This window comes from Acinonyx jubatus, chromosome B2 (genome assembly GCF_027475565.1).
Source record: "Acinonyx jubatus isolate Ajub_Pintada_27869175 chromosome B2, VMU_Ajub_asm_v1.0, whole genome shotgun sequence".
In the NCBI taxonomy this organism is placed as follows: Eukaryota; Metazoa; Chordata; class Mammalia; order Carnivora; family Felidae; genus Acinonyx; species Acinonyx jubatus.
This window is the reverse complement of record NC_069385.1, coordinates 85,706,829-85,727,815: the sequence shown is the minus strand read 5'-3', so window position 1 is coordinate 85,727,815 and position 20,987 is coordinate 85,706,829. Positions and strand designations below refer to the sequence as shown.

Genomic DNA, 20,987 nt, shown 5'->3' with positions numbered 1-20,987 from the left:
AAGCTAATTCAGGCCTGCAAAGCAGAGGCAAGGGACAATTAGCAGGGCTCTGAGTACACCCATCATATGGTCCCTAGTGACCTGCCTTGCCCCTGTTGATTAGACAAGTGCATTTCAGACTGTGCTGAAGACATTTTGTAGTATGAGAATTTGTCCATCTAAGTGCTTATAGATAGATTTTAAGATACATGTGCAGTATCTTAATGCGGATTCAGGGTACGTATGGAACAAGAATGGAAGAATGGGCCACTTTGATCTCAGTATCCTATATTAGGATGTAAGCTTACTTGGGAATGTCAACTCCTAGATCCCTGGGTCTGGGGATAAAGTGTTAACAAGAAAAGCCTTTTAAAGCTTCCTTCTTTCTCCAAAGATGAGGAGAGAAAAACAATGAGAGAGAACAACTCTATGCTATATGTTCTACATGTATCATTAAGTATATTTTTGGAGGCAACCACTGGTTGTTTCCTATATACTGTAGTGAGCTTTGGAATCAGACTACTTCATATAATGTTCCAAATTTGTCACTTGTGTTTTGGGAAAATTAGCCACTCTCAGCTTCCACTGTTCTCATGTAAAAAATGAAGATATTAAGTACACTCTCCTTGTAGAAATACAGGAGGAATGAAATGAGATTGGCCAACTCATAATCTCCATAATGTTAAATTAACCTAACTCCAATGGCTATGAATTGTCAAGTCGTAATGTGGTATATATACAACGATCAATTATAATGTTTCCATCCATCAGTTAAGGAGTAATCGGAACTCTCCCCTGTTGCTAACAGGAATGTAAAATGATGTAGCCACTTTGGGGAACAGTTTGGCAATTTCTTATAAAACTAATATACACTTGCCATATAACCCAACAGTGCCACTCCTAGGTATTTACCCAGGAGAAATGAAGAAATATACCTTTACAAAGACTTGTCCTCTAGGGATGCCTGGTTGGCTCAGTTGGTTAAGCATCTGACTCTTGATTTCGGCTCAGGTCATGCATGATCTCACAGTTCTTGAGTTTTTGGGCTCTGCTCTGACAATGTGGAGCCTGCTTAGTATTCCCTCTCTTCCTCTTTCTCTGCCCTCCCCGCCTCAAAATAAATAAACTTAAAAACAAACAAAAACACACAAAGATCTGTCCTCTATGGTCTAGCAGTTTTATTCATGTAGGCAAAAACCGGACACAATAAAATGATCAACTGGTGAGTGAATAAACAAAGTGTGATAACATCCATAAGATGGAGTACTACTCAGCTATAAAAAAAAAAAAAAAAGATCCTAGTACTAATACATGAAACAACACAACTGAATTTCATAAGTGAAATTTCCTAAATAAGTGAAAGAAATCAGACACTGTATATTGGATGATTCCATGTATTTAACACTCTAGGAAAGGCAAAATTATAGAGATTAAAAAAAAATCAGTGATTGTCATTGGGTAGGATAGGGAAAGAGGGGAAGAGGGAGAGAGATTGACCATAGGAGATGAGGGAACATTTTTGGGTGATAGAAATGTTCTATATTTTTACTGTGGCGATGGTTACAAGCCTGTATACATTTGTCAAAGCACGTGCAAGTGTATATTTTTTTTCTTTTTAAGATGTTTTATTGTGAAATGTATTATTTAAATGCAACAGTGTATAAGCCACATATGCATAATTTTACTTTTTTTAATTTTAATATTATTTTTATTCTAGTATAGTTAACATACAGTGTTGTATTAATTTCAGGGGTACAATATAGTGATTCAGTAATTATATTACATAGTGTTAATCAAGATAAGTGTATTCTTAATCCCCTTCACCTATTTCACCCATTCCCCCCATCCACCTCTCCTCCGGTGTACATTTTAAATGAGTGAATTTTATTATATATACATTGTATCTTAATATAAGAAAAAAACTCAAAGAAGTGGTTATGGTGGAAACCTCTAGGTAGGAAGAACATCGGAGACTAGTCAAGAATTTGTAATCCAGAAAATCATCCTAGAAATGAGAAACCAGTAACTTGGATTTTGAATGTTTAGCCTCCTGACAGTGGACACTTGGACTTTTGAGTCTATTGTTAGGTTTTGGTGATAGTGAAGTCACAATGTGAATGAAAAATTTTGGTGATAGTATGTCAAAATGTGAATGAAAAAACAACTGAGGAAAACTGCAGTTGCAAGTTTATTAGAATAATTTCAGAAGCCCCTTCCATAATTTGCATATGAATGTTTGAGAACTATGATTTGTCCAAGAGTTTCAAGATTTATTTTAAAAAAAACTTGCTATCTAAGCTTTCCTCCAAAAACATGTCTTTCCTACTAAGACAGCTTCTGCCTTTAAAGCCAGTTTTTTTAAGTGCTATCGTCTGATGCATTTTTATCCAAAGTGATGAAATAACACAAACTTCCTCTTAAAAAAAAGGAAAAAAAGAGAAATAAAACTCAAAAGTAAGGAATGCCTAAAGCATGCTTGTTTTTCATGTTTACATATTTTATTGGACTGCCTTTACAAAGAAACTCGGAAGTCTAGATAATATGTAAAATGAAGAAACTTGACATTTGATTTTTTTCTTAAAATCAGCATGAAAAAATCAAATACACTGTTGATTAGTTGACTGTGGTAAGATTGGAAGACATGAGAAAACAAAATAAGCATATATGAAGATTAGGGCACTGTTTGTGTATTTTTTGCTCCTTATCCTGATTTGTGATGGACTGTTTAGATGGATTCTTTTAGTGGATTGATAACATGGTAAATGGTGACGTTTTTCCTACTTCAGTCATAATTCAGCTTACATGTGGCTCTTCTGTTATATATATATCCCCTATTGGCAGAAGGTTATTTGTTTGTGTCCTTGCCCTCAGAGCCACCTGTCACTGACCACATTACCATGTTGGTAATGATGATGATATTCAACAGCATTCTTACAACAAATAATTTTGGAATGCCTCTATTTCCAATGTGATATTAAAAGTGAGGTAAAAGAATATATTATTCAAACAATACTGTACAATTTGATAATGCTTGAGTGTCTTCAATGCAGTGTATACACATTACTTCATTTGTTACTGCTAGGAACTCTCTCAGATAAGGACCAGAAGTATGTTATTATGCTCACTGTGTTCCACCGTAATGAGAAGTAGAAGGTTGTTTACCTAACATTCTCTAGGCAGTAAGTGTCAAACCAAGCCTCAAACTCAGCTCTGATCCTTGTCCTGCTGCTCTACCATACCATAATTCTAAGACAATACTCTTGCTTCCCCATAAGGTAAAAAATGGACAATTGGATTTGAATGTGTAGTTGCTATGTTTTTTTCATTCAGGTTTTGTGGGGTAAGATCAGATGAAGTCCAGATTGGTGGTCACATGGAAGCTCCATCATTTCCTGACCCTGACTTACACTGAGTAATGATAACGTATGATGTTATATACTATTATGTGGCGTTGGTTGGAAATCTACATGGGATGATTTATAAAATTCCAGGAAAAGTGTTGTGATGCTACCAGTTTCTTCTCCATTGTCTTCCAAAATTCTCCAATTACTCTGTCCTTTGAGTGAATATACTAAAGGTTCCTACACAATATAGCCATTATCTATTTCTAACACATTTATCTAATTTCCAACACATTTATTCATATATACAGTAAATGTATATTGAGTACCTATTATGTGCCAGATAATTTTCTAGGAACTAGAGGTACATCAGTGCATAAAATGAACCAAGTGCTGGCCTTCACAGAGATTTTCATTGTTCTCATTAATACTATTATGGATTAGCTTCAGCTCAAATCTGGAAATTTTGAGGACCTTGGAAAATCATAGTGTATAAGTAGTTGATGGGGGAAGATGGGGTCCTATCCTTAGAGAATAGGCCTAGGATAAGTGCCTGGTAGAAAAGACCTGGACACCTGGAATTTGGGTATCATGAAAACATGCTAGGCAGAGGTTGGACCTGCCACAGTGGGAAAAGAAGTTTTTCTTGAAAATGTATACATAAATATCTCCCGTGGGGCCTAGCAGTCATTCTGGAGGTGAGTGGAGAAATTAGTCATAAAAATCTCAATGCATCAGCATGTATCTCTCAGATATCTCTGAAACAGCTGAAGTGTCCCAGCTAATGTCAGCTGAGTTTATTGTTTCTTCAGGTTGGCTGCGTGGATGTGACCTAGGTTGGGCTTCACAAGAGGTTGACTTCAGCTACTGGTTGGGTCCAGATTTGTTTCATATGTCTCAGGCTTGTCTCATGGTAATGGTAATACAAGAGAGCAAGCCCTAATGTGCAAATGCATAACATTTCAAGGCCTTCCTTGTTACATCTCAGTCTGCTAACATCCTATTGCCAAAGCAAGTCACAGGGCAAAGCCCAAAAGCAGAGGCAGGAAATACACTTTGGTTACCATGATGCTAAAGCAAGTGGCATAGCTCAAACCAGTAAAAAGAAATGGAGAACTGGTATAGGAGTGAGGGAATGAATGTTTTTGAACAATAATTTAATCAACTGCAGAGCAGAAAAGAACTTTAAGGGCAGAGAAGTGGATCCACTGATGTAAAATTGTGTATGAAAGCATGTTAACATTCTGACTTATTTCTCATTATTTTTCCATTATTTCATACCCTTCCATTACTACTATTCTTTTTCCTTTCAAAGTCAGTTTTTTTCCCTAAATATAAAACCATACTTACTTCCTAGAATAAAGGTACATTGAAATAGTTTAGTGACTTCAAGCTGACTATTCCGGATTCTCAAACCTTTTAGGGCTGAGTTTTCAATGAGGAAGAAAGCCAAAGTAGCTGCACCTGCTCTTCTATTGAGATCATTGGGTTGCAGTAGCTCTAATAAAGATATAGAATTGCAGCTTTGAAACTATATTCATGCTTCTCCTCAACCAAATAGAGTGAAGTCACAGCACTACACTTTTTACAACATTGCCTTTAGTGTCTTAAACTGTTTATGCCTATAGAAGATATAGACATTTTGGGATATTGCGATGGCTGACTTTCACTTAATTATGTATTTTTTAAAAAATAAGAATTGATGTGATTTTCATGACTTTCTGCATTTTTCAGTATTTTCTAATAAAAGTAACTTTTAAAGTTTTTTGATGTAGGATTTATCTCTTAGAAATTGCAACTAATGCTCAGAATTTCTTAGAAAATAAATGTCGTAAGGCATATGGCATAAGTTATATTTTCAGTTCTACATAAAATGTAGACAGTCTTTCAAAATACCAGTTGTAGGATTTTTTCCAGCCATAAATGCTGGTACTGTTCTTAAGTAATATTTTGTGTGAAATAGTGGAAGCAAATTTACCTTTTAAATAATCTACCTATAATTTATGACAGGTAATGTTTTAAACATATGGCACTATGGTTTGTCCTTTTCCTGAACTCTATTTTACAAGCTCCTTTAAGTTCTATATGTATATGTAATCATTCAACTTGATGAAAAATATTCCTACAAAAACAAATTTCTTAGCTTTAATGGTGTTTATATTTATCCTTTTGATTCTGACAAGGTATAAAGGAATAAATTGTTTACCCTGAAAAGATGTATTAATTGTTTGACTTCCATAGTGGTTTATTGGAATTATTGTTTTTCAAAGCACATTAAATTATATTCTACTTGAATGAAAGATGACATATTCTTAAAGTATGAGACTTGTGCCTTCTTTCTTTGAACTATCAGTTATTTTTCCTATTTATTTTTTACTTTTTATTAAGATACAATTTACATACAATACAATGTATAAATCTGAAGTGTTCAGCCTGATGAATACTGACAATTGTATATACCCATGTCACCACAACTTAAAACAAGGTATAAAACATAAACATTCCCATTATCCCCCCACTCCCACCCCACCCAGAGGCAACTACTTTCTGAGTTTTGTCACCATTGATTAATTACTTTTACCTCTTTTTGAACTTTATAAAAATTGAATCATGCAATAAGAACTCTATGTCTGATTTCTTTGCCCAACAAAATATTTTTGAGATTCATTCATTCACTCGCACTGTTGCACACATCAGGAGTACATTCTGTTGTATGAATGTTCTTTTCAAACACATGGGTTGTTTCCAGTTTAGATTACAAATAAGGCTACTGTGAATATTCTTGTAAAAGTCATTTTGTAGACATAAGTTTTCACTTTTCCTGAGTAAATACCTACAAATAGATCTTTGGTTCATAGGATAGGTTGCTTTTTCATTGATTTATAAGAATTCTTTATATATTCTGGATTTAAACCCTGTATATGTACATATATGTATTGCATGTATAAGATATATAATGTAAATATTTTCTATCAATGTATCAATGTGACCTGCATATTTATGATTTTAATAGTGTCCTTTGGGGGAATATTTTTCTCTTTTGATGAAGCAAAATATTTAAATTTTTATCATTGGTGAAGGATAAATAAGTTTTAACTGTGCAGTGTCAAAACCTAAAATATTATTTTCAAAGTAATGAGGTCATTTTCAGTTAAACAGCAATAAAATTATGGGTAATTTGAATAGACTAAGACAGTCTTGTCAATGTCACATCTTTTTAGTTGATTTACTACTTAATTTCATACATAAGAGAAAAAATAGAAAAAATTTTAATAAGGTAACTGTGGTTTTAGAGAAAATGTCTCATTACCTCTTGTAATTTCTCTGTAGGCAAAATAACTGTACAGTTATTCCCTAGAAAAAGAAATACGTAAAATGTGTTTATGAACAATGAATATATTGACTTTATTGTATTTCCTCTTTACTCTGAGGGTGACAGTTATAGCCTATCTACTGCAGTGATTACGTTTTGATTCCTCATACATCTAACTTGGGGATTTCAGAGAAGTACATTAGGATTTCTATGCCTTTTTGGTTATTTCTCTTAAAATTTACATAAATATATTCATTGTTACCAGCGCAAAAAGCCAACCAATCAACAATCAAAAACTCTAGGCTTTTTTCCACTAAGAATTATTAGTTTAAGTCAAAATCTATGCCTTTAATGAGTTTATATTGGATGCTTAGTCATGAAATAATTTATTAAGTACCTCGTGTGGGTCATCTCTCTGTGAAATTAATATATGGGAATGGATAAAATATGTACCCTTAAACTGTTTGTCACTTGGCAGATGAACTTTCTAAGAGTTGTGTGATATATTTATTCAGTGTACCATAATGTGAGGTAGTTGCCTATGTTCAGAAAAAGTACTAATGCTTTTAGAATAAGCAGTAGCCAATTGAAAATATATTCTACTGAAATGTGAATATACACACACACACACACACACACACACACACATATATAAGTATATATATGTAAGTGTGTGTATATACACATATATGCCAGGGTATACTCTGTAAAGCATATTAGCTTCTTTAAACTTAAGAAAAATTGAGTCTTTTAATTTTTTCTTATAAGTCTTTTAAGACTTTAAGGTTAAGTCTTTAACCTTTTTCTTTCTATGATTATGCTTTGCTTTTCTCAAAAGGATTTCAACATAAAACATTAGTAAAATAGAAATTTAAACTTATAACCAAGAAAGAGGTGATATTGTAAACATACTTACCATATCAACAGCATTGTTATGACAAGCTTTAAGTTTTTCTCTGAACTTCCTTGGAACCTTGACAAAAAGAAATCGTGGTAGGTGTTTGGAACAAACAAAGAATGACATTTTCCTTGGTGCTAAATTTTGAAAACAAAAATTGCGGGATGGATGTGGAGTTTTATAGAAAGGACTCAAGATGATGTAATAGACAGTGACTTCACCAGTAATTTCTAGTAAAGGCAGATACCGACTTCATACAGCTGTTTCTTGTATCAACCGGTCGTAAAAGCTGAAGGCATAACATTAAAATGCAGTAAGGAAGAGCTGTTTTACGAGGGACTATGATAATGTGGTCCAAGTTATTGGGACTTCTTGTGGTTTATTTAGCTTCCTCGAAGGAAAGGACTCAGACTGTCCTGTGGAATGAATGAATGGCTCATTCTTCATCATTACTTCACTTCCCAAACACCTATCTGGACATATTAGAACCACCCAGGGAAATTAATCATTTGAAAATGCCTGGACCCAAACTGCAGCTCTGTAAGTCTGGGCCAGCACCGAAGAACTTTGTCCCTTTAAAAACTTCTTTTAGATAATTCTAATACATGACCATGTTTGGAAGCCACTCATAGATGATTTCCCTTGAATATCACTTCTGTCAGTTGGCCTTTTTATATGACCTGGCTACTAGAGAGGCCATTAGAGTTTGTATTCCTTCCTGTGGACCTAGAGTGAAAATACTGCACAACAGATGGAGTTGACTTTTAAGAGAGTTGTTAACCAAAAGAAGTGCAGCAACTACAGAATACATGCCTAATGAGAAATGACTGAGGGGCTAATGAGAAAGAGAAGTGAAGTGGAAGGTAAAGGGAACACAAGATCACTGAATTCAAATATATGGGGAGATTGTCTCTGTAAAAGGCAGCAAATTTGTTCTATATAGCTTTTTAAGGGCTGAGATAGGACTGATGTGTGGAAGTTACATTAAGGTAGATATCAGTAGACATTTAAAAATGTCCAGCAGTCAGAAACCTTGAACAGAATTAGCTATCACAAGACTAGTGAATTCTCTGTGACTTTAGGTTTCCTACAGCAGAAACATGAATACTATAGAAGTTGGGGACTTGGATAGAAGGGATGACAAATTTCAGTCTTAGAGTTTGAAAATCTCTATTTTTTTTAATATTCATGGATCTGTAAATAAGAGGTATATATCAAGTGAACCCTAGGAGTGACTAGCTGAAACTGTGGAAATGATGCTGAAGAGCAAGGTGAACATTGAACATTAGTTATATATGATAATGTAATTAAAATTATTCTATGACCTTTGAGAACACAAAGTGACATTATAGAATACATATACATTAAAAGTATAATAGAGTTTGAGTTTTGTTTTGTTTTGTTTTTAATTTTTTTTTTATTTGAGCAGGTTTGGCACACAGTGTTAGATTAGTTTCAGGTGTACAACTTAGAGATTTGACAAGTTTATACATTAAGTGATGTTCACCACAAATATAGCTACCATCTGTCCCATTGCATTCCTATTACAATATCAGTGACTGTATTCCTTATGCTTTTTATTCCCATGACTTACTCATTCCATAACTGGAGGCCTGTATTTCCTTCTTCCCTCATCCATTTTGCCCAACACTCAACTGCCCTCCCCTCTGGCAACTATTGGTTTGTTCTTTGTATTTATAGTTCTGATTCTGCTTTTTGTTTGTTTATTCATTTTCTTAGATTCTGTTTATTAGTGGAAACATATGGTATTTGTCTTTCTCAGTCTGACTTATTTCACTTAACATAATACCCTCTAGGTTCATCCATGTTGTCTCAAATGGCACAATCTCATCACTTTTATGGCTGTGTAATATTCTATGTGTGTGTATATATACCACTATGCACACACACACACACACACACACCATATTTTCATTATCCACTCATCTATTGATAGACTCTTATGTTGCTTCCATGTCTTGGCTATTGTAAACAGTGCTACAATAACCATAGGATGCATATGTCTTTTTAAGTTAGTGTTTTCATTTTCCCTGGGTAAATAGCCAATAGGGGATTATTGGATCATATGGTATTTTTTATTTTTAATTTTTTTGAGGAACCTCCATACTGCTTTCCACAGTGGTCATACCAATTTACATTCCCACCAACAGTGTGCAAGGGTTTCTTTTTCTTGACATACTTGCAAACACCTGTTGTTTCTTGTCTTCTTGATTTTAGCCATTATAACAGGCATGAGTTGATATCACACTATGGGTTTTAATTTGCATTTCCCTGATGATTAGTGATGTTGAGCATCTTTTCATGCATGTGTCTGTATGTCTTTTTTGGAAAAATATATACTCATATCCTCTGCCCCTTTTTAATTGGATTGTTTAGGGGTTTTTTGGTGGTAAGTTGTATACATTATTTAAATGTTTTGTGTATTAACATATTATCAGCTATGTTATTTAGAAATATCTGCTACCATTCAGTATGTTGTCTTTTTGCTTTTGTTGCCTTGCCTTAGGAGATATATCTAGAAAAACACTATAGCTGATATCAGAGCAATTGCTGCCTGTTTTCTTCCAGGATTTTTATGGTTTCATGTCTCACATTTAGGTTTGTAATCCATTTTGAATTTATTTTTGTGTATAGTGTTAGAAAGTAGTCCACTTTCATTCTTTCACACATAGCTGATAACAGACTAGAGCTTTATTCTTCAAAATAAAAACATTTATATTTAATATTTGTAGGTAAATGTCATCCTTACTTGCATTATTAATCTATATTTCTACACTTTTTACTTATATTTGAAGGTATTTGTTATATTACAAAAGGAATAATTTGAGCAATTTCAAGGAAATGAATTTATGTTCAAATAGAATTCAGCTTGTGGAACAGAATACTGTTGCAACTTACACAGGGCTTTGTAAATGCCATGTCAAGTAGTTACCTTCTCTGCCTACCACATGGAGTTGTTGTGAGTATCATATGAGTTAATACATATAAAGAGCTTAAAAGAGTTCATGTAATGCTCAAAAATGTCACTTATTATTACCATTATCACTGATGACCAGACCGACTTGATTTCAGGTTGAGATCATAGCACTTGGCATGGTGTATGGCATAGAACACATTTCCTATAAGTACTTGTTCATTTATCCCAGAGATGTCATAATCATCAGGGCTTTCCAACTGGGGCTTTGGGACATACCTCCATTTCATGTCCTATTTCTAAAGCAGACATTTCTTGAACTTCCTCCCAGTAGTTGAGCTGCAGCTATTAAACAAAGTTTCTCTTGCCTATATAAGGACCCACTTTTTATAAGTTACTGGTGAAGGATTAATGAGAGTTCTTAGCCTGAAAGGCTTCCTGGAGTTTAGTACATTTCAGTTGAATTTTGAAAGAACTAAAAATTAATGGAGAGGGAAAGAAGGCAGATAATTTTGAGTGAAAAAAAAATGGCATATGGAATGGAGATTAAAATGATAAAATTATGTTCTAAAAATTTGAGATAGATATACCTGACTTGGGAAATGGGCTATGTTAGAAATTAAGAGGAAAAGATTAGTGAATGGGGGAATTTGTTGAAGAAATAGCCTGGAACTGGGTAGCTATATATGTATTTGATAGGGTGGGGAATGAGAGCCCTTTTGCAGAATCTGTGAGTAGGAGCAAAATGGAACTTGAGGAAGACTACTCAAGCAGTTCATTCAAGAGAGAAAACGAATCTGGAAGTAGTATACAAAAATAAGAAAGGGAAATTTCAAGAGATTCTTCAAAGGAATAGAGGACTTAATGGTTTATTGTCCATTAAGGAAAGTGATAATGATAATGGCATCAAGATCATGAACATCAGTAATAGGAAGGTTTGATTAATTCCTACATAGAATTTGGGAGTTGTTTAAGTTTGACAGGAGGAGGAATATTGAGTTTGGAATTTTAGTCTGTTTAAACTTGGTTTTTAGAAAGGTATTTAAGTAGATACAGATTTAAGATCTGATAGATAATGGGAGGTAAAGTCTGGAAATGGCAATTCACAAACCATCGCCCATTTGAAGCCACAAGAATGGCAGTCCTAGAAAGTCAAGACAGAGAGCAGAGGGTTTAGAGAATGTTTATCCTTGTCAATAAGGAGTAAGAAATCATATTCACTGGATTATCTTTCCAAATATCATACCTTTCATCAGTATTGTGTTTTCCTGACAGAATAAAGAAATACAATTTACAACAAAAAATGAATGCTATATATATTTTAATATAGTACTTTAATATTTATTCATAAGTAATAGCCCACATACAACATATCTTCCTATCTGGCTCCACTTTCTAACTTTCTAGGCAGGTGAATCAGTTGAGAAAATGTTACAATTAATTGAAAGCAATGCCTGAAATATTTCATTAATCCTTTTCCAAGTTTCATTTTCCCATTTTATTTTATCTATTTAAAATCCACTTAAATACCACCAAGGAACCATTATGGACCTCTTAGTAGATATTTACTTAACTATCTGGCTCCCCGATGAGGAAGGAGAATGAATGCTTGTGGAAAAAAGGCATACTTAGATACATAGAACTACCCTAAAATCATTATTCAAAGAGCTATGGTTTGTGTTACAAATAAAGAGCAAAAAAAAAAATTGTGAGTTGTAAGAAAGCTCTGGCAATAATCTTTACAAATACCATTTAGCTCTCTCAACTACGAAATTGTATTCTTCTTCTTCTTCTTCTTCTTCTTCTTCTTCTTCTTCTTCTTCTTCTTCTTCTTCTTCTTCTTCTCCTTCCTCTCCCTCTTCCTCTTCCTCTTCCTCTTCTTTTTTTCCAAATTCATTCTTTACTCTGGATATTTAGACTGTAGATAACCATTACCTGACAACTATCTGTTATTCTTCTACAGCACTGAAATATGGCATGGAGATGTGTGTGAAGGGTTGAAACTTGAAATAATCACTATTGTATGCCTCTTGCTAAAACTTGAATGACAATGAGGTCATTTATTTGCTCAAAACCAAATAATTCATTGATAAGATAGATTTTTTATGATGAATTGAGCCTCCTGAAAAGAAATTGTGGTATTTCACAAATAAATGTGTAACTTGGGTCATGCCAAATGCAATATTGACATATGATCAGGTGCCATGACTAATAACATATGGAATTCTTAGCACAGCTCCTAGCCCACTGTAGGCACTCAGAAATTTTAGCTGATACTATTCACTGTTATTTCTCTGTTTTGTCATTGTGTAGTTTTCATATCTAAGAATGTTTACATTTATTGAAATTCATCTTGTTTTGCTGAGTTGCTTTTTTTAAATTAATCAGGACAATTTTTAGTTACATTTTCTCTTTGAGAGTGCTACTATTCTTGTTTAACTTGATGTTATTGCTGACTGAACAGTCTCTCTCATCCCATTCAAGTCAGTGATTGTTAAAGATGGGAGAGACCATACTCAACCAGGCTTGGGACAGAGCCAGCAAGTTCAGACTAGTGGTTCTCCATCAGGCTGTCAGACACATGTAAGTTAGCTGTGAGCGGTATTAGGAACTATTCATTAATGAAATTGAACTAAAAGCTGACAACAGTTTCCTCTTTAGGATAGCTTTTTTTAGGTCCACGATTATACCCCCAATGCTATCATTCTCATTCGCTTTTAGACCTATATGCTTTCTTTCATAGAAAAGAAATAGGTGGGACTTTTGTTTGTGAAACTGGAGCCCACAGCCATGTGTTCCACACGGAAGCACTGTCACAAGTGCCAGAAGAACATAACAGGCTGACTTTACTGATCCAAACTATGTTCTTTCCATCACTTGAGAAAATTAGATATTATTTAAGTTTTTGTGATGTTGTTCTTATTTGCTGTGGGTTGTCAGTCCCAGGTGAGTTTTTGTTGCTGTTGTCATTGTTTCATTTTTGTTTCCTTAAAACTCACTCTAAATCTAAAAGACTAAGTCCTCTGAACAGGCTTCAGATGTGTTTACCTAAATAGCTTGAACAGAGAAAGAGAGGTAGAGTTAGCAACATCGCAGACTGCCCCACCTAGGTCTGCTCTGGGTGCTTACTGAGGAAAGCTGGATGCTCAAGGAGAAGCAAAAAGAGGTCCCTTTATGCCTATACTCAACAGGCAAAAGAAGAAACTGCCCACTTACTCTTGCTTTTAAGACACGGTGATCCTCCTCCCTACTGAAAACAAACTCTTGGTGGATGATGGTTGAGAGGAAAGAGCTCCTCCCTCAAACATTCCTCCTTACTCCAGGCACCGGAAGGAGTGGGGAAGCTTTAAGCAGAACTTTCTGCCTCTAATAAGCTGAATTCGAATAAGAAAAGAGGTGAAGAGATGATTTTCCCCTCTCCAAGACCTTTGTAAAATCAATCTGATGGAGCATTATCCTTCAGGAATCTTTTCTGCAGAAAATGGAGATGGCAGTTATGTTCAAATGAAAGGTGACATTTTGGGAACAAATCCCCTACCTGTTTGTTCTATGCCATCCCTCTCCCTCTCCCCAGCAACTTTGCTTTCTCACTAAATTCTCTCCTTTCTCCTGTCCTTCCTGTCTCTTTTCTTCTCTCCTTCCTTCCTCTCCTCACCCTCCTCCCTGCCTGTACCTTTAACTACTTCCTTTTCCCTAGGCCAATTCCCTTGCCTAGAATTTTGCCTCTGAGTATGAAAAAAACATCTTTCCCTTCATTACTCCTCTTTTTTCAAGTCAGCTTTTGTCTCCATTTGCACTAATTATCTACATTCTCTCTCTGCACTTTCACATCACCCCTTGTCCTATCGACCCATCATAATTCCACTTGTGCCCCATCTCTTTTTACTCCTGGAGAGTTCAAAACATGATTTCAGGACTCCTCTTTGATGCCTCTGCTGCATTGACCATGTTAATTGCTTCCTACTTATGGAAATTCCTTACTTCTTATTAGATGGATTTCCCCTCCTCTGGGGAATGAATGAAGTTCTCTCTTTCAGGTTTAGTGGCAGGAAAATTTCTGGTACTTTTGATTTTTCTTTTAAAGTCATTTTGGGGGCACCTGGGTGGCTCAGTTGGTTAGGCGGCCGACTTCGACTCAGGTCATGATCTCGCGGTCCGTGAGTTCGAGCCCCGTGTCGGGCTCTGTGCTGACAGCTCAGAGCCTGGAGCCTGTTTCAGATTCTGTGTCTCCTTCTCTCTGACCCTGCCCCGTTCATGCTGTGTCTCTCTCTGTCTCAAAAATAAATAAACGTAAAAAAAAATTTTTTTAAGTCATTTTGTTTTTCAGGCAGCAGGTGGCTTTTGGAGAATGTACACAGGTTAATAAGTAGAAGAGTGTAAATGGGACAGTGTGGGGGGGATGAGAACAGATATAAATTCATAGATATGTATAATATTTCAACAATTGGTGAATGAAAAAAAGAAAATAATTATGTTAACAAAAAATAGTAGAATGGATAAAAGGGGGTTAATTGGTCATATTGCCAAACTGTTGGAAACAATATTAGGAAACAAAATTAGCCTTTACAGACATAAGGACTAATAAACAGGTTTAAATAATTCAGAAGACCTGGACTTCGTTTTTTTACCTATCATTTTCTTTTTTATCAGTCTTTGAAAAATCTGTTTGCCTAAAATTTGGAATCACCCATTAATCTCTGTAGTGAATCTTTATCTTGTTATCACCTTGATTTTAGAATTCTATACTTTTTTGTCTGGTTTTGTGAATAACTTCCTGGCCTTTTCAGGAAAGGTTCAGCAACCCTCATCAGTCATTGTGAAAAATGTCCAGCTGGTTTCCCTTTTCATTAGGAACCTGCTTCTTCTGTCCTCCTGTCTTTTTTAAAAATAAAAATTACTCCAATGTAGCTTCTGAGGATTCCCTGAATGCACATCAGAGGTATAACAGGCCCTGATGATTTGTGATTAGTACATCTGGATTTTCAAGAAAAATACCAACATTCACTCTCTCCTTCTGGTGTAGAAGTTTTACTGTTTCGTCTTCATCTTATGGGTAACAGTCATCATACTCATTTGTTCATGGTTAAGTTGACATGAATATGCAATTTTTAAAAACTCACTTTTTAAAGTAATATTTTTCAGCTTTTTCTCTTTTAGTATTTGTGAGTGGAAATGAGATCACTGTGGAAGGCCTCCTTTGAAAAATATATTTGAAGAGATTTTTATCAATTGTATTATGTTTCTTTTGAAAATGAATTTAAAAAATCTTTTTAGCTTTCTTGATTCTTTTTCCTTTATAAACTCGTAATATATGCCAGATGGCCTGTCTTGCTGTTCACATTCCATAGTGTTGCCATTGGTCTTAAGGTCACTCTACATTTCTAATTTAACCAAACTGACTGCCTGTGTTAATGTCAGGAGGCTGCTTGCAATGATGGAAAGGACATCAACTTTGATACCAAATAGACCTTGATAAAAATCTTGGCTTCTTAAAATATCAATATTTGCCATCCTATTGAAAAATAATTTAATCTCTTGGATGTACAGTTTCTTCTTCATCTGTCAAATGGGACAATCAAATCTCTTTTTGGGGGTAGATATCTTGAAGATTGAATAAGATATGCTATTTGGATTTGGTACATAATTGGTGTTAAATGAGCACAAGTACTTGTTATTTTCCCACCCTGTTTAGAAAAATCAGAAGAAAAAGAGATTAATTTTCTCTCTTTACTATTAAAAAATTGCCTCATATACAAATATTTTATTTGGTAAAATATCAGTACACTAGATGTTAAATGGTATCTTCCTGGTTTGAGCAATGGCTTGACATTAAAGAGTCTTTTCCACTAAGTAAGTTATATGGTGAGAAATACCTATTTTCTTGTTCAGAAAGAGAATGAAACTTAGTCAAACTGTATGAAAACACATTTAGTGAAGTTATTCAAGTCACAAAACCTATTGGCCATAAATCAATTTATATTCTGTAAATATTTTATAGAATTGCTGTAATCTTGCAAAAAAGTGTTACCTAGAATCTATCCTAAATCACTATATTTTAGAGTCTTAAAATTAGTCAAGTTTGAAACCCACAGCTTTTGTCCTTTTTATGTTATTCATTCATGTAACAATTATGTATTGAGTGACTATTACATCAGACACTATTCTAGGTTCTTGGCAAATGTCAAGGAACCAAAGAGACCAGGATGCCTCCTCTTGAGCAGTTCATATTTTAGCAGTGGGAGGCAGTAAATTTTAGTAAGTAGTAGAGCAAGTAAAGGGCATTGGACGTATATGAGTGTGGTGGCTGTGGGAAAGCAGATTATAGTGGTACGTAAAATAATCAGAATAGGAACCATCAAAAACTGACATTTGAGCAAAGTCTTGAAAAAGGTAAGGAGGTTAGTCTACCAATATCAGGAAATAACATTCCAGATGGAAGGAAAGTTTGGTTGGTTGAAAGGGACCCAAAATAAGATCATGTCTGGTGTGTCTGAGGAAAACCAGCCAGTATGGTTGGAGTGGAATGAGCAAGGACGGAGGAAGGAAGCAGTAGGAGATGAACTCTGAGAGTTATAGGAGGCCACATTATATTCTGAGGACTCTGGCAATTTATTGTGAGTAAACTGGGGAACCACTGCAGAATTTTTGAGCACAGCAGTCATGATCTGATTTATCTTTAAAAAAGAGTCACTCTGGCTATTGTGTTAAGAATAGACTATAGGATAAGGGCAAGGGTAAATGCTGGGCAATCAGTTAAAAGTCTTGTGGGAATGCAAGTAAATGGTGATAAGGTCTCAAGACAGGGTAGCAATAATGGAGGAGATAAAAAATGGTCAGACTCTGGATAGAAATTGAAAATAGAACCAATCTGATAGATTGGACACAAAGTGTTAAGAGAAAAGAGGAGTAAAGTCTAAAGTTTTTGGCTTAAATTGCTAGAGAAATGTATTTGCAATCAGCCTAGATGGAGATGGCTGCTGGAGAATCCTTGTTTCTATATATATTTTAATTAGTGATCTGCAAATCAGGAGATTATGTATTAAAAAAATTCATTTTCTCAATCTTATGTTATTTTAACTGGCTCTAAGATTTCTTATGACAAATGCAGACTAGTACAAAAACACTTGGGGAGTAAGCACAAATACACTTTTTCCCCAGACACTTTGTACTAATCTCCACTGATGATTGGAGAAATCTCAGTAAAATTCAAAAAACAAGAAATTGAGAACAGAAATGTAAACATGCCATATCTATTTGACAGCTTAGTGCACAGTAACTAGTTTCCTGACATTAGCCATGAAAGATAAAACAATTTAGATGACATTCAAGTTGAAATAAAGTTTCATAAAATAGTGTTTTGTGTGTGTGTGTGTGTGTGTTTGTGTGTGTGTGTGTGTATGTGTTGCAGGTGGGTGAAGGGGGGTGAGTAGTGATTACAGGAACCAACACTGAAACTCAAAATAGAGAAAGTAATTATGTAAATTATGTTTTTTGAAGGCATTTAAGATTTTTAACTCACATACTCTGAGTATCTGGAAGCACATTTAGTTCCTGCTTAGAAAGATGAAAGTCTTACCATAACCTCATCGACAGGTTTGTGGCAGTTTGAGTTTCTCCCCGTGTGTATGTGCAGGAAGAGTAGACGTGGTTGAGTGGGCAGTTGGCAGACATTCATTGCATTGATTGCAGTCATTCATAAAACCCAGCAGCGCTGAGGGCGGAGTCAGGAGAAGCGGTCCCCTGAGGTGGTTGCAGAATGTCTCATTTGCATAAATCTGCAGTAATGCTTGATGATGAAGGAATGCTCACTTGCAGTTTGAAGACTGTAGAATCCATGTCTGATAAATCTCTGAGGAATTAAAGACAGTTGCAAAGAATAAGAGGTCAAACCCCTTGAACTCCTAGTCTGTTGATCCATAACGATTCTGGGAAGTCAGCACTTTTGTGGCCTCCTTATGTCTGGCTGAAGGAATAAATCATATGTAGAGGAAAAGACTTAATTGCTACAACATATTGAAATAGTGTTGTGTTTGTTGTGTTTCTTGAAGTATGAGGAGGTCTGTATTATTATAAGTTTAATGCCTAGGAGATAATAGAACGTGCTGGTACCAAACAGTTTCTACATATTAGAACCGTCAAAATTATTAACAGTTTACTCCTCCAAACTGTGATAGGCCAGACACAACAATTCCAATTATGATTTTAAAGAAATGTTAATCCAAAAAAGAGAAATGTTAATCTACACAGGCTACCAAAAATCTTATAAGCGTATTATATTTTTTTATGTACTTTTTTTTTAATGTTTATTTTTGAGAGAGAGAGAGGCAGAGTGTGAGCAGGGGAGGAGCAGAGAGGGTGGGAGACAAGAATCTGAAGCAGGCTTCAGGCTCTGAGCTGACAGCACAGAGCCCGATGCGGGACTTGAACCCACAAACTGTGAGATCATGACTTAAGCCAAAGTCAGATGCTTAACCAACCGAGCCACCCAGGCACCCCTATTTTTTTTTTATGTTTCTTATGAATGTATCTGAGCATAGGGGTTTTTTAAAAAATCTTTTTTTTTCTTATATCTAAAAAAACTTCACTAAAAACATGCCAAATTAGAAAATGTAGGAATATTATGGGCACCTGGGTGGCTCAGCTGGTTGGGTGTCCAACTTCGGCTCAGGTCATGATCTCACAGTTTGTGAATTCAAGCCCCGCATCTGGCTCTGTGCTGACAGCTCAGAGACTGGAGCCTGCTTTAGATTCTGTGTGTGTGTGTGTGTGTGTGTGTCTCTCTCTCTCTCTCTCTCTCTCTCTCTCTCTGCCCCTCCCCGCTAAAGGTCTGTGTCTCTTTGTCTCTAAAAATGAATAAACATTAAAAAAAAATGTAGGAATATATATTACCATAGTTTAGAATCCCATCAGATTGGTTGAATAATTAGCAATCTGAAATAAATAGTTTTTCCCTCTGAAAACACAGATTCAGTAGCCAGCTATATCACTGTAGTCCTGTGGTTAGAATACATGTTAGTATGAAAAATATGTTGTTTATCTGCTTTTTAAAAAATTAATTTAAGTGTATTAATTAAGTATATTCAAAATTATATCTCATTGTAAATACTAAATGTTTTTAGTGTGATGTATTTGTTTTCAGTATTTAATATTTAAAGTTCAGAAATTCAAATAAAGTTTTATTTGAAAGATTATATAGTTGTACAGACAGAAGCAGTATGTCAGCTATTGTGCTTTTACACTAAAACCACTGGTTATTTGAAATTAGTTGAGAATTTTCATACTCAGATGTGGTCTTTCACTCAGATTAAAAAAAAAAGTTTTGCTTAGAAACCTATCTTTACTGCTAGCTGATAGTCCACATTTATTACAAAAAGAGTTACTTAAAAGCATATCTAAGGAAAACTGTAATTAAAGTAGCTAATTTATTTTATTTCAAAATTTTGTATTAATACCTGAAACTTTAGAGAAAAAAAAGAAATGAACTAAGACAGAAGGTTGCATATGGTTTCTCATAGATATAATTCTTCAAAATTTTTTCCAAAGTTGGTGATATTTCCAATATTTTAACAAACCAGTGCATGTAGATTAAATATGCTAAATGTACTATTTTTACTTGAGTGAGAATTTCTAAAGATTTTCCAGTGCAATGAAATGTAACTTCCTGAGCATTGTACTTTGTATAAGTTAGACTAACATTTCAGAGCTCAGAAATCCCAGGACATTATTTCTTCCTAACAAGTACCTTCCTGAATATTCCCTTAACCCTGATGCCTAAGGGGCTTTTTTCTTCCATGAAACCAGAACAAGAACAGAAGGCTTTGTGGTTCCTGTGGATGTTTTTGACTCCTCTCTTGACCAGTCCATTAAGAGTTTAGCATCAGTTCTTGAAAAATGCCACATTTCTTTACTTTTATCCTAGGAAGGAAGTATACTGAGGCTTTGAAATGGTACCACTTTCTTTTCTCGTCATGTTACATATTGATTTCTAAGTCTTACTTGATCTTGTTTGGAATGAGCAGTATGTGTGTGTGCACGTTTCTGTGCGTTGTGTCCACGTTTCCCTGTATCATTTCTTTCAGAAGTGGAGAATTTTGCCATGCAGCTTTTAGCTCTGGGAAAAGTTTATCTGCCACTGCCTCATCAGCGATCCACTTCTGGAATAACATGACTGGCCTTAAAAATTAGTAGTGTAGTCAAACCTCCCAGAAGCCTTTAAGGAAGTTGTGAAGAACGAGACTCAAGTTTGAGAATGTTGGGTCCTGAGGGGCTTTCCCATCTAGCAAAGTCTAAGATGTGGTGTCTCAGCACTATAACCAAGCATTCCCTATTAAAAGCAATATTTTTAAAGCTTTTGGGGTGAAGGGATATCTGAACCATCCAAGGACAGCCTCAGATGGGGTGTTTTTTGGATTTCTGCCAATGAATCCCTTCAATGCTCAGTATGCCCTGTTAATAGGGTGAGAGCATCTTCTGCTGCCCTTTAGAGCTCTGTTATATTGTCTGTCCTCTGCATTTATGTAT

The 20,987-nt window shown here is 35.1% G+C and overlaps 1 protein-coding gene across 41 annotated transcripts in view; it reads left to right on the top strand.

The window, feature by feature from the left end:
• Window positions 1-20,987, top strand: part of RIMS1 (regulating synaptic membrane exocytosis 1) — a 486,916-nt gene that overhangs the window by 57,561 nt on the left and 408,368 nt on the right. The gene's annotated exons all lie outside the window — the stretch shown is intronic.